This window comes from Heptranchias perlo, chromosome 20, assembly GCF_035084215.1.
Source record: "Heptranchias perlo isolate sHepPer1 chromosome 20, sHepPer1.hap1, whole genome shotgun sequence".
Taxonomy (NCBI): domain Eukaryota; kingdom Metazoa; phylum Chordata; class Chondrichthyes; order Hexanchiformes; family Hexanchidae; genus Heptranchias; species Heptranchias perlo.
Window position 1 is genome coordinate 3,072,447 of NC_090344.1, and position 15,028 is coordinate 3,087,474.

The 15,028-nt window shown below is 45.7% G+C and overlaps 1 non-coding gene across 1 annotated transcript; it reads left to right on the forward strand.

The window, feature by feature from the left end:
• Window positions 1-13,465: 13,465 nt before the first annotated feature.
• On the forward strand, window positions 13,466-13,538 carry trnak-cuu (transfer RNA lysine (anticodon CUU)). Its single transcript has one exon. It is a non-coding gene; the product is annotated as a tRNA-Lys (tRNA).
• The last annotated feature ends 1,490 nt before the right edge of the window (window positions 13,539-15,028 follow it).

Consider the following 15,028-nt stretch of genomic DNA (forward strand, 5'->3'; position numbering starts at 1 on the left):
TGTTGAAAAGAGTTCCAGATTTCTACGACACTTTCTGTGATAAAGTGCTTCCCGATTGATCAGCTGAATTGTTTTGCTCTACTTTTCAGATTAAGCCCCTTCATTCTTGATTCTCCCAACAGAGAGAGCTGCCCAAACCCGAGATTGAACAATAAACCTGTAAATCTTCTGAGATGGTATCAGGGAGTTTAATGGCTTCTTCGTGGTGACGCGGTAGTGCAAGGGGATCTGAGATAGGGGGAACGGATTGTGAGAGGGTATCAGAAAATGTAAGGGGTCTCCGGGCATATCAGTTTGTAAGGGGCACTCAGGGTATCAGAGAACGTAAAGGGCGCTGACAGGGTATGAAAGAGGATAATGGACTCTCTGAGGGTATCGGAGAAGGTAAGAGACAGAACGTATCAGAGAAGACAATGAGCTCAGGGAGAATTGAATAGGGAGAGGGGCGTTCAGGAGGTATCAGAGAGGCTTATGGATCCAGAGTTGTCATCTTCTAAACATTACATTTCTTAATATTTAATAACAGCAAAAAATGAATCCGAATTGAACAGATAATCTGCCGTGTCCCACGTGCAGGGAATGAAAAGGTAGAATCGGGACGGGACTGGATGTTTGGCAGTGCTCACGGTTTTCTTTCACACTGCTCATTGTTGTATCCGTTCATCTAACTGGATTTCATTAATTGCAGATAAGAGGTTGCACCTGGAACCCTTTGTGAGAAATAAAATGTGAACCATGCAATGTGGGGCTCGAACCCACGATCCTGAAATTAAGAGTCTCATGCGCAAACGACGAGAGACAGCCGGGCCCATTGGTAACATTGGTTGCCTTTTCTGGCAGAAAGGTAGCAATTGGCTTTGCTTCATTGGGTCAATTTGTCCAACAATCGAAGGGGACTTCCTTCTGAACACCCGATTTTCAATCTGGAGTCAGTCTGATGTTCTTTACCTGTCAGACAGCTCCACGTTGATCAGGACGGGAACATGGGGACAGGAGAAGACCATCCAGCCCTTCGAACCTGCTGCGCTATTTAATTTATCATGGGTGATCTGGACATCAATTCCGCCCTGTGATATTTTGTTGCTTAAATTCACAAAAGTTATAAATATCACTTAGGAAACAAAAAGGACACACGCTAGGAATCAAACCCAGGATCAGCTGTTTAGTTAGATAATCGCATTAATCAGCTAAGACACGGCGCCAAATCACATTGATGAAGCACCACATCTTCTCACTCATATGTGAGCTTCCTTTGAGTCGAGACGGTGAGTTTGAGGATTGTGGCGCCATTTTGTCATCATTCATTTCTTTTGTCTGTTTCACTGTGTTTCCCGATTCTGTCTGTGTCTCTCGCTCTGTTTTTCTTTGTTTGTCCATCTGTGACTTGATTCTGATTTAATGCATGTGTTTATGTTTGTGTTTGTTCCTTACATGAAATAAATGAGGAAATCAGACAATTCTCCCTTTGACACTGGGGAACTAAGCAGCCAAACTTAATAGCAAGATATTGTTTATTTTGATACAGTCAATAAAATCCAATCTTGAATGATTTAGGATTAGTTCTGTGCAATAAGAAACTGTGACCCCAACGTGTTTCAAAGACGTCGCTTTATAAGTTGTTGTCAGACACGTTACGATTGCACCTCAAGGTGTTTTTAATATCGGCAGGAAATGTTTCGCTAGTTTGTATTGTTCAATTTGCATGAAATTAATGAAATCGGAAATAATCGCAGCGACCATTACAACACTCTAAATCCTTCCAATATTAAAGCTAATAGAAGATGTTGAAAACAGTCTCGAATATTCTGCAGGATAACGAATATAAACAGAAGGAATAGTCGCTAATAGACTGGTTAGAATGTGGAACGCGCTACCACAAGGAATATTTGAGGCAAATAGTCGAGATACATTGAAGAGGAAGCCAGATAAGCCCATGAGGGAGAAAGTAATTGAAGGGTATCCTGACAGGGTGAGATAAAGTAGGGAGGGTGGAGGCTCGTGTGGAGCTTAAACGCCGGCAGAGACCAGTTGGGCCGAATGGCCTGTTTCTGTGTTGCAGTTTCGATGTAACTCGATTAATATTATTTGGTGTTCAGCTCCCACGTGACACAGAGCAGCCTCAGCCTCAACTTCCTTCCCACCGACTGCTGAAACCTTGGGCGGGAGGTTAAGCCGTTGGACTCGACACTCACTGCGGTTTTCCCCGCTCAGGTTCCCGCCTTGTTTGCAGCGCATTCTCTCAAAAATCTCAGTGTCTCCTGTGAATTTGAATCCTCTCAATGTGAAGAACAGGAGACAAAAAAACGGCTGGAGTTCATTCTACTGCGTTTCGTTAAAATCCTTCGTTTATATTTTGATGCAAAGCTTGTTGCTGTTAGTTTGAAACATGAATAATATTTCAACGTAAATCAGATTTTGTGGCAGTTAGTTATTAAACATATTTCTGTCTTTTTCAACGTTTATATGAATGGGAGATTTTTGACTAAAAGTGCCTGCTTTATCCGGGACTTGGACCCTGGACTTATCGCTTTTAAATACGTAAGCAAGCAACTCACGCAAGTTTATTAGAATCAGAGAATTATTGGGATTGGAGCCTAAGCCTGCAGGGAAGATTGCGACCTGAACTCAGCAACTTACACCCGTTAGGCCATTCTGACCCCTGGAACTGTTACACGAAAGTCCAGAGAACTCTCAAGAAGGAGCCTCATCATCTACTTCGCACAAAATTCAATCTGCTGGACGTCCAGCTCTGCCAGACTGCACGTTCTTTCATACAGATTTCCAACTGGACAAACCACTCTTCTGCCGAGCTATTATTCTTGCTTGTAATAATTCTGTTCCTGAATTGCAGGATGGAAAGTATCGTGTCTAAGCCGCTGGTTTAAACCTCCAGTTAACTCCCACATATGAAAATAGATCAAATCATAGCCTATGGGACACTGGGATTTATTAATTAAAAAAGCAAGGAAGTTGCTCCAACACGTAACCTCAATGGTATTATTTTGAGGGGGGAGTAAGAGGCCTGAAACTTTTTTCTTCAACACCCAAACCTAAGTTGAGTAAAGTTTCCCAGTGCTTATTCTGGGCTTATATCTGCTTTACACATCCTGCACCACTCTCCTTCCCTGTAATAAACCTTCTTTACCCTCGCAGTTCAGCGACCGCTCTATCCACACACCAAACCATTCGGATATCAAATACAGAAACCATCCCCACCAACCCCAGCTTTTTCGAAAGCTGCCAATCAGCTCATTGATTGCTCAGCTGAAGCAGCCAGTTCGGTCGAGATTGAAAGCAATGTGACCTAAAATGTATGGTACAGGCACAAAAAGACAAGATTAAAGAGATAAATAGATCAATTAAATAATATGGATGAAAGCTGAGGAGGAGGCTAAGTCATGTTTAAGAACGATATTTAAATCGATGAACTACATTCTATTAATATTGCAGTAATCAGGCATGTCTGAATTTCCCTGTACCATTTTTAATATTAAGTATTTCTTGAGCATTTAGCGTGTGAGTTGAAATGTTTAGCAATTGTCCAGAGCAGGGATGCTGCCATTGAAAGATTTAAAGGCATCTTGACACGAGGATATCAGTCCGAATTCAACCACCTTCTGTTCCCACCACCTGCCCAGATACTGTGTGCAGCCATTCAGGCCGAGTTATTACAACAGCAACAACAACTTGTATAATACAACGCCTTAAATGGGGAAAAAAACATCCTGAGGGGCTTCAGGGTGGGGCGAGGAAAAAGATAAGCCAAGGAAGGAGATATTAGGAGGGGTGACAAAAAGCTCGGTCAAAGAGATGGATTCAAGGAGAGCGGGCGTTTTGCTCTCAAGATTGGAGGAGAGGAGAGAGGGAAGGGAAAGGATAAAGGAAAACGACATCTACCTGGAAGGAGGGAGATTGACCGACACATTCAGATTCATCCCAACCTCGATTGCGTGGGGGTGGTTCTATCTATCAACACATCAAAGGAGGTGGAAGAAGAGGTCTGCGTTTGGTGCAATTTTCTGTATCTTCTTTTGGGCTTTTTTGATTCGCCTGGAAAAGACAAGATCTAGGAAGAGGTTGATGAGAGGGAGGGGGAGAAAATAAGACACAAGGTCTAAAATGGGGAGGTGAATCATATTTGATAAACACCCCCGTTGTCTGGCCGAAGTTTTCCTGCAAAACGCTTCCTGTGGAGTACTGAGCCTGGGCTGTTCCAGCCGTCTGAGGTGACGAGATCTCTTCCACCCGTCCACTCCCACAAGAAGACAATATCGGCCAACGGGAAAGTGTATCCCACCTAACTCACCGTTCCCGACTTCGTCAGATACCCACTCTCCTTCCCTCTCTCTCTGTGGAGAGAGCACCGTTTTTTGTTTGTTTAGGGAAGTGAGAAAGCACCTCTCCCAACTCGGATTGAGGTGTTGCCTCTTGTAAAGCCTCCAGAATACAAGGGCCATTTTACAACCAGGCTTGAGACTCGGGGTGAGTGCAGCTCCGAATAGTTATCGATATGGCGGCTCCACCTTGGCCTGTGCCGCGTCCTGGCCTCCACAACTCCTCCTGCTGCCTCGGCACCTTTCTGGGGAAGAGATGTTGGTTTGTGATGTGGGTTTGTGATGTGCTGTTTCGGATGTGGGGTCGTGATGTCAGTGAGATGTGGTGTTGTGATGTGTGGTTGTGATGTGGGTTGTGGTGATGTGGGTTTGTGATGTAAGTTGTGATGTGCGATTGAGATGTCAGTTGCGATGTGGGTTTTGATGTGCGGTTGAGATGTGTCGAGAGGCCAGGGCCATGGGATAGTAAGGTTAATGGGCTTAAATGTGCTTTTTTCTCCGGTACTTACCCCAATTCACTCTGCAGATAGAATCGAATCGTCTCCAACAATTATCCTTTCACGCCATCCATAATTTTGTGGTGGAGAATTTGTAGCCGGCATGTGTAAAAGTCTATGATTACTGCGAGACAGGTCGTGCCCCTCAAACAGTGCACTTCCACCTCTCCCTGTCAAATCCTCGGGTGTTTTTTCCCTTCCATCTCGCTCGGTCCAATCTCTGGGTGTTTATTACATTCGCTCTCACCCTGTCCAATCCTCGTGTGTTTATTCATTTCGATCTCTCTCTCTGCAACATAGGAGCATAGGAACAGGAGGAGGCCATTCAGCCCCTCGTGCCTGCTCCGCCATTTGATAAGTCCATGGCTGATCTGTGATCTAACTTCATATACCTGCCTTTGCCCCATATCCCTTAATACCTTTGGTTGACAAAAAGATCAATCTCAGATTTAAATTTACCAATTGAGCTCGTATCAATTGCCGTTTGCGGAAGAGAGTTCCAAACTTCTACAACCCTTTGTGAGTAGAAATGTTTTCTAATATTGCTCCTGAAAGGTCTGGCTCTAATTTTTAGACTGTGCCCCCCACTCCTAAAATCCCCAACCAGCGGAAATAGTTACTCACATCCACCCTATCTGTTCCCCTTAATATCTTACAAACTTCGATCAGATTACCCCTTAACCTTCGAAACTCTGTAGAACACAACCCCAATTTGTGTAATCTCTCCTCGTAACTTAACCCTTGAAATGCGGGTATCATTCTAGGAAACCTACGCTGCACTCCCTGCAAGGCCAATATGTCCTTCCGAAGGTGCAGTGCCCAGAACTGCTCACAGTACTCCAGGTGCTGACTCACCAGAGTTTTGGATAGCTGCAGCATAACTTCTGCCCCCTTGTGCTCAAGTCCTCTAGATATAAAAGCCAGCATTCCATTCGCCTTATTGATTATTTTCTGCACCTGTTCATGACACTTCAATGATCTATGTACTTGAACCCCTAAGTCCCTTTGGACATCCACTGTTTTTTTTAACTTTTTACCATTTAGAAAGTACCCTGTTCTATTCTTTTTTTGATCCAAAGTGGATGACCTCACATTTGTCTACATTGAATCCCATTTGCCACAGTTTTGCCCATTCACCCAATATATCAATATCACTTTGTAATTTTATGTTTTCATCTACACTACTTACAATGCCACCAATCTTTGTGTCATCGGCAACCTTAGATATGAGACATTCTATGCCTTCATCTAACTTGTTATTAAATATTGTGAATAATTGAGGCACCAAGACAGGTCCCTGCGGGACTCCACTAGTCACATCCTGCCAATGTGAGTACCTCCCCATTATCCCTACTCTCTGTCGCCTTTCGCTCAGCCATCTTCCTTACCAAGTCCGTACTTTTCCCTGGGCTTCTATCTTAGCTAACAGTCTCTTATGTAGGACCTTATCAAATGCCTTCTGGAAGTCCATATAAATTACATCCATTGACATTCCCCTGTCCAATACTTTAGTCACCTCTTCAAAAAATCCAATCAGGTTTGTCAGGCACGACCTACCTTTCACAAATCCATGCTGGCTCTCTCTGATTAACTGAAAATTCCCGAGGTGTTCAGTTACCCTGTCCTTTATTATAGACTCCAGCATTTTCCCCACAACAGATGTTCGGCTAACTGGTCTATCATTCCCCTGTTTCCGCCTTTCTCCTTTCTTAAAAAGCGGAGTGACATGTGCAATTTTCCAATCTAGAGGGACAGTTCCTGAATCTAGAGAACTTTGAAAGATTATAGTTAGGGCATTCGCAATGTGCTCACCTACTTCCTTTAAAACCCTGGGATGGAAACCATCTGGTCCTCGGGATTTGTCACTCTTTAAGTGCTATTCTTTTCTTCATTATTGTTTCTTTACTTATGTTAATTTTATCGAGTCCCTGTCCCCGATTCAATATAAGTTTTATTGGTATTTCCGGCATGCTATCCTCTGTTTCGACTGTAATTACTGACGCAAAGTAATTGTTCAACATGTCCGCCATTTCTCCATTATCAATGACAATATCCCCACTTTCCGTTTTTAAGGGGCCAACACTGCTCCTGACCCCCTTCTTTTTCCTAATAGAACTAGAAAAGTTCTTCATATTGGTTTTGATATCCCTTGCGAGTTTCTTTTCAAACTCTTTTTTGTAGCTCTAACTGTCTGTTTTGTGACCCTTTGTTGATCTTTGTATCTTTCCCATTCGCCAGGATGTGTGCCATTTTTTGCCTTTGTGTATGCCCTTTCCTTATGTCTTACACTGTCTGTTATCTCTTTAGTTGTCCATGGCTGTTTTTTTTTTTGTAAGTAGAGTTCTTGCCCCTCAGGGGTATAAACCGATTCTCCATCACGTTAAACGTTTCTTTAAACATTCCCCACTGATCATCAGTCGTTTTACCCATTAACAGATTTGCCCAGTTTACTGTGGACAGTCTCTGTCTCATCCCATTGAAGTCGGCCTTGCCCAAGTCTAGAATCTGAGCAGCTGATTCAATTTTTTCCCTTTCAAACATTACATTGAACTCGATTATATTATGATCACAATTGGATCGATGTTCATGCACAGTTAAGCCGTTAACTAAATCTGGTTCATTATTCATTACTAAATCTAGTATGGCTTGCCCCCTTGTTGCCTCCAGGACATACTGCTGTAGAAAACTAACCGGACACACTCAAGAAATTCGCTGCCTTTCTGACAGTTGCTAGTCTGCTTTTCCCAATCTATGTGAAGGTTAAAGTCCCCCATTAAGACCACGATGCCTTTCTTACACGCTTATCCAATCTCTGCATTTATGCAATCTAGCACTTCAGAACTGCTGCCAAGGCTCCTATATACAACACCCACAATAGTCTTAGATTCTTTCATATTTCTCAATTCAACCCATAAGGTCTCTGTTGGCTGCTTACCCCTCGTTATATCCCCCTTTACCATTGAAGTGATTTCATCTCAAATCATTAAGGCTACTCCTCCCCCTATTTCATTTTCCCTGTCTCTCCTGTAGACCTTATAACCCAGTATATTTAGTTCCCAATCCTGACCATCCTGCAGCCAAGTCTCAGTAATAGCTATCATGTCATACCCTCCAATTTGAATTTGAACCTGTAGTTCATTTAATTTATTCCTTATACTCCGTGCATTTGTATATAGAACTCTTAGGTGTCCACACATCCTAGCCTGGCCTTCAGCTTTGATGCTGGGTTAATCGCCTTACGCCTTCCAGTTTTTATTTCATCTGTCGTGCCTAAAGTACACTTTCTTTATGCTGCTCTACGCTTTTTCCTTTCACTTGTTCTTGATAAACTGTTTGTACTATTTGTATTGTAGATTTCCCATGGGTCTTCCCCTCTCTTGCTGCTTTCAACTTTACTCCTTTCTGACTCCCCGCTCAGGTTCCCATCCCCCTGACACTCCAGTTTAAACCTTCCCCAACAGCACTAGCAAACACCCCCGCGAGGACATCGGTCCTGGTCCTGCTCGGGTGTAACCTGTCCCGCTTGTACAGGTCCCACCTTCCCCAGAACCGGTCCCAATGTCCCAGGAATCTAAATCCCTCCCTCCTAAACCATCCCTGCAGCCACGCATTCATCCTGTCTATTCTCCTGTTCCTATACTCACTAGCACGTGGCACTGGTGGTAATCCTGAGATCACTACCTTTGAAGTCCTGCTTTTTAATTTATCTCCTAACTCCTTAAATTCACCTTGCAGGACCTCATCCCTTTTTTTACCTGTGTCGTTGGTACCGATATGGACCACGACTACTGGCTGTTCACCCTCCCCCTCCAGAATGCCCTGCAGCCGCTCCGTGACATCCTTGACCCGAGCACCCGGGAGGCAACATACCATCCTAGAGTCAAGTTTGCGGCCGCAGAAACGCCTATTTGTTCCCCTGAAAATTGAATCCCCTATCACTATAGCCCTGCCACTCTTCTTCCTCCCCTCCTGTGCAGCAGAGCCACCCGTGGTTCCCCGAACTTGGCTCTTGCTGCTTTCCACTGATAAGCCATCTCCCCCAACAGTATCCAAAGCAGAATATCTGTTTGAGAGGGTGATGGCCCCAGCGGACTCCTGCACTACCTGCCTAGTCCTTTTGCTCTGCCTGGCGGTCACCCATTTCCTTTCTGCCTGCGTAATCTTTAACTGCGGTGTGACCACCTCACTGAACGTGCTATCCACGATAGTCTCAGCATCGTGGATTCTCCACAGTGAGCCCACCCGCAGCTCCAGCTCCGAAAGACGGTTAGCCAGTAGCTGCAGCTGGACACACTTCCTGCACACATGGCCACCAGGGACATTGGTATTGTCCATGACTTCCCACATCGAGCTGGAGCAGCATATCACGGGTGCGAGCTGTGCTGCCATGACTTGCCTTAGACTCTCAGATTCTCCTCCCGCTCCAGGTCTCTCCTTTTATACTGTGCTCACCTCTCAGACTCTCGCATCCCAGAGTTCAGCCAGAGTTACCAGATTGCACCCAGTCACCCCTGAGTGATCGCAGATTGCAGCCATGCATCCCACAGTGCTCCCATTCATCCCAGAGAGCAGCCAAGCAGCCCAGATTGCACCCAGTCACACGAGAGTGATTCCAGAGTGCACCCAGTCACCCAAGAGTGATCCCAGATTGCAGCCAGGGATGCCAGAGTGCACCCAATCACACAATATTGATCCAAATATGCAGCCCGGCATCCCAGAGAGCACCCAGTCACCCCAGAGTGATCCCAATGTGGAGCCAGGGAGCCCAGAGTGCGCTCAGTCACCCCAGCGTGATCCCAGAGGACTGCCAGGCATCCGCGAGTGCACCAAGTAATCCCAGATTGATCCCAGAGTGCTGCCAGGGATATCAGAGTGCAACCATTAACCCCAGAGTGATCCCAGAGTGCAGCCAGTGATCCCAGTGTGCTCCCGGTCACCCCGAGTGATCTCAGAGTGCAACCGGGCATCCCGGAGAACAACCTGCCACCCCAGAATGATCCCAGAGTGCAGCCAGGGCTACTAGAGTGCACCCAGTCACAGCAGAGTCATTCAAGAGTGCAGCCAGGGTTACTAGAGTGCACCCAGTCACAGCAGAGTCATTCAAGAGTGCAGCCAGGGCTACTAGAGTGCACCCAGTCACAGCAGAGTCATTCAAGAGTGCAGCCAGGGTTACTAGAGTGCACCCAGTCACCCCAGAGAGTTGCCCTCCAAGTCACACACCATTCCGACTTGGAAATATATCGCCGTTCCTTCATCGTCGCTGGGTCAAAATCCTGGAACTCCCTTCCTAACAGCACTGTGGGAGAACCGTCACCACACGGACTGCAGCCGTTCAAGAAGGCGGCTCACCACCACCTTCTCAAAGGCAATTAGGGGTGGGCAATAAATGCCGGCCTCGCCAGCGACGCCCACATCCCATGAACGAATAATAAAAAAAAATGACATCCATTTATGCACACCCATAGATTGTATTTGCACACCGTCCTGTTAGCAGTCCTGAACAAAATCCACGCACCGAAAGTCTCAGTGTTTATTCAGATGCTGCCAGTCCTGTTATGCATTTTGAGCAGTTCCTTTCCTGTGATGTGATGATTCTGGGTGCCGGGTGTGGGTAATTGGATTTGCTGCAGTCATGCTGCCGCGGACAGGTGATGGCTGCTTCTGACGGTGCCTGACACCCGGTGGGAGTGGGCGGGGATTTGGTGATCTGAAATAAATGAAACGGTGTATGAGAACATTTCATAAGATAAACATCCACCTCTTGGTCATCAGAGCTCGTGGCGCAAAGGTATCGCGTCTGGCTCGAAATCAGTAAAGCTGCGTATTCAAATCACGTCTGGATCAGAGATGTTTTTAGCGCAGGGAGGAGTCTGAATAATTCCGGAATTCAAATTGCATGCCCTTTTTCACAATGAACAGAACCCTGATCTGAATTCAGGCTCACTGGTTCCGCAGTGTCAGGGAGAGAAGCGTCTGATTCCATCATTTATTAATTGTAAGAAACATACACAAACACACTTATTAATTCAAATTCAGCCTGCAGCTCCACACGCACAGAGATAAACACAGCCAGAGAGACAGGCGGTATCGGCAAACACCGGGAAATAGACACGAGAAATAGACAAAACGGTTTCTCAGAGAGTTGCCTGTACCTCCACAGTCGAATGAAAGGGCTTTTATTTTTCGCTATCTTTCCACACCTTGGAATTCAGGGGAATCTGGTACTTGGTTTGTGGGACAAGGCACGGCCGCGATGGCCCGAATGGTCTGCCTCTGAGCTGTCTCCTTCCACGATTTTCAACCCAGCCCCTGGGCGGAGCTAACAGCCGCCTCGTTGAAATAACAGAACAAATGGAAATCCTTCAACTGGCTCGGCTAGCTCATTGAGTCAAGCATAAGACTCATATTTTCAGGTTCGTGGGTTCGAGCTCCACGTTGGGTAAGCTCTGTTTTAAACTTTTCCGCTGCTTTCACGTGTGAACCCTCCGCGTGCAAGAGACGAGTCTGTAAGTGCCGCGTCGTGTGCAATGGTCAAAACTTTAAAAGGAGAAAGAAAGTGTTTGGAGTTCAGATACACAAATCTCTCTGATGAGCCTGAGATTTTGTCAGAGGTTGCTGCCTCCCCTACATCTCTTGCCCTCTTACGAGGCACTTGCTCCGGTTTCAATTTACAAACTGGGTGAGTTGGTGATCGGGTGTCGGAGACCAAGTTGGTGATCTCAGTCGGAGACTCAGCGGCCCCAGGTGAGACGGAGAAAAAAAAATCAGTCAGGGCCCGGCCCCAATCTGCGGATGTGGAAGAAAACAAGGGACAAGGGACAAGGGTGCCAACAAAGCCGGCCAAAGTCACAGAATCAGAAAGGCTACTTCCTGGGGGGAGGGCGGCCGGTTCACGTGGAAAAAGATCCGGACGAGAATGATCTGATTCATAAAGTTCGGGGAGCGAAATTAGGGATCTCCTTCGGAACGTTAATTACTTGAACATGATGACTGGTCAGTTCCCCTCTGTCCAGTATAAGTCACCAGCGGTTTTTTGTGGGGTAGTGATTACCAGTTCGCTTTACACGCGAACGGCCCTGCTTTCGATCCTGGGCGGACAATTTATGTTGCAATTGCTGTTTACATTCTATATTAATGACTTAGATGAGGGGACCGAGTGCAACGTATCCAAGTTTGCTGATGATACAGAGGTAAGTGGGAAAGTAAGCCGTGAGGAGGACGCAAAGGGAGGTGGACAGATTAAGCGATTGGGTAAGAAGGTGGCAGTTGGAGTATCAGGTGGAAAAATGTGAAATTGTCCACCTTGGTAGGAAGAATAGAAAAGCAGAATATTTTTAAAAGGTGAGAGTCCAATAAATGTTGTTATTCAGAGGGAGTTGGGTGTACTTGTAAACGAATCGCAGTAAGTTAGCATGCAGGTACAGCAAGCAATTAGGAAAAAAATGGTATGTTGGCCTTTATTGCAAGGAGGTTGCAGCACAAGAGTTAAGAAGTCTTGCTGCAATTAAATAGGGCTTTGGTGAGAACACACCTGGAGTACTTTGATGTAGTGTACATGGATTTTAGCAAGGTCCCACATGGCATACTGGTCAAAAAAGATGTGATTGCACTAGAGAGGGTACAGAGGAGATTTACGAGGAGGTTGCCAGGGCTGTCGAATTTTGGCTGTGAGGAAAGATTGGATAGGCTGGGGTTGTTTTCTTTGGAACAGAGGAGGCTGAGGGGTGATTAATGAGGTGTACAAAATTATGAGGGGCCGAGATAGAGTGGACAGGAAGGACCTATTTACCTTAACAGAGAGGTCAATAAACAGGGGGCGTAGATTTAAAGTGATTGGTAGAAGGATTAGAGGGGACATGAGGAGCAATCTTTTCACCCAGAGCGTGGTGGGGGTCTGCAACTCACTGCCTGAAAGGCTGGTAGAGGCAGAATCCCTCGTTACATTTAAAAAATACTTGGTTGTGCACCTGAATTGCCGGAACCGACAAGTCTACGGACCAAGTGCTGGAAAGTGGGATGAGGCTGGGTGGCTTATTTTCGGCCGGCGCGGAGGCGATGGGCGGAATGGCCTCCTTCTGTGCCGTAAATTTGCTATGATTCTACAAAATTGGCACTTGTTTTTGTAACCGCAAATTCCCTGAAACGGAATCGAACCCGCGTTGGGGCGGTGAGAGCGTCCACCAGGGAAGGCATTTCAGATTTCGCAATATATCTGGGAGTGTTTGTATTCGGCACAAATAATATTTCTGGTTTCATCACTCTGTTAGTTGCAAATTGATTTACATGTATCTGTATTATGTATTTATTTATTGGGGTGTTTATATTGTAAAGCTACTTTTGGCGCTGAAAAGAGTCTGTATAATTCCTCAATTAATGCTTTATTTGAGTTTTCACAATAACAAGTCTGTCTCACTGGTTCCCCAGTGTCAGGGAAGGAAGCGTCTGATGCCCTCTTTTATTTAATGTTACAGACAGAAGACAAACACTCGTATTCGTTCAAAATCAACCTGCAGGTGGACACACACACACAAATAAACACAGCCAAAGAAAAAGACGTTATCTTTAGATTGTTGCACATGGACGCCCAGGGACGAGTTTACTGCAATGAAAGACAAGAGTGGCTTGGCTTTTCAAGACCAGCTAGCTCAGTCGGTAGAGCATGAGATTCTTAATCTCAGAGTCGTGGGTTCAAGCCCCACGTTGGGCGATTTCTGTTCTAAACTTTTTATGTTGCTTTCAGGGGAGAGCCCCACCTCTGACTTCCACCACCCCCTTGCAGTGTCACCGCGCACATTCTGGCCGCGCCCGGGCTGCTTTTTCTCTGTCTCACCCGGGACCGCTGAGACTGCTGTGCCGTGATCACCAACTCACGCAGTTTGTAAGTTTAAACCGGAACAGATGCCTCGCAAAATGCAAGAGAAGTAGGGAAGGCTGCAACCTCTGACAAATTCTCATTTCCATCAGAGAGGTTTGTGTATCTGTACCCCCAACACTTTCTGCACCTTTTAAAAGTCTTGACATTCACTGCACAGGACGCGGCACCGAGAGTCTCTTGAACTCACAGTGATGCGTCGGGCCGTTTTCACCCGGAAACCAGCTGCTGCGATATTGTGATATTGTCCTGGACTCCCTCACCAGCTTGTCTGTCTACCTTTCAAAATCCAGAAAAGCCTTCTATATTCCAGGGAATACAAGTATGTAACCGCTCCTCATAATTTAACCCTTCGATCCCTGCTCACATTCTGGTAAATCTGGGCTGCGCTCCTTCCAAGGCCAGTATACCCTTTTAGAGTAAAAGGGTATAAAATTTGAAATGAGCGTCACTGAGGATCAGTTTTCTCTCCCTCAAAGTTATCTGTTTAGTGAATTAAAGATGCAGCATTTAAAGAAGAAGGGAGCAGCCACTATCGCCCTTTTTGGCAGGAGAAAAAATCTCCTCCTTGGATGTTTATGGAGAGCAGGTTCCGACAGAATGTTCCCGCTCGGGAACCTTTCGCGTGTAAAGCAAACGTGATAACGGCTACACTACGGAAACCGCTGCTTTTTTATTAAAAACAATGGGGAACTGACTTAGTCTCCTGTCTCTGATTTGGAATGTGTTGCTTCTCCGTTCAGCAACACTTAATATGTTGCAACACAGAAGGAGATCATTCGGCCCATCGTGCCAGTGCTAGCTCTTTGAAAGAGCTATCCAAGTAGTCTCACCACCCATAAGCTCTTTCCTCATAAGCCCTGCAAATTTTTCTCCTTCAAGTATTTATCCAATCCCCTTTTGAAAGCTACTATTGAATCTGTTTCCACCGCCCTTTCAGGCAGCGCATTCCAGATCATAACAACTCGCTGCGTAAATTAACTTCCCTCGTGTCCTCTCTGGCTCTTTTGCCAATTACCTTAAATCTGTATCCTCTGGTTACCGACCCTTCTGCCACTGAAAACATTGTTTTCCTCATTTACTCCATCAAAATCCCTTCATGATTTTGAACACCTCTATCAAATCTCCCCTTAACCTTTTCTACTCTAAGGGGATATTCCCAGCTTCTCTATTCTCGCCACATAACTGAAGTCCCTCATCCCTGGTACCATTCTGGTAAATCCCCTCTGCACCCTCTCCAAGGCCTTGACATCTTTCCTAAAGTGTGGTGCCCAGAATTGAACACAATACTCCAGCTGCAGCCTAACCAGTGTTTTATAAATGTT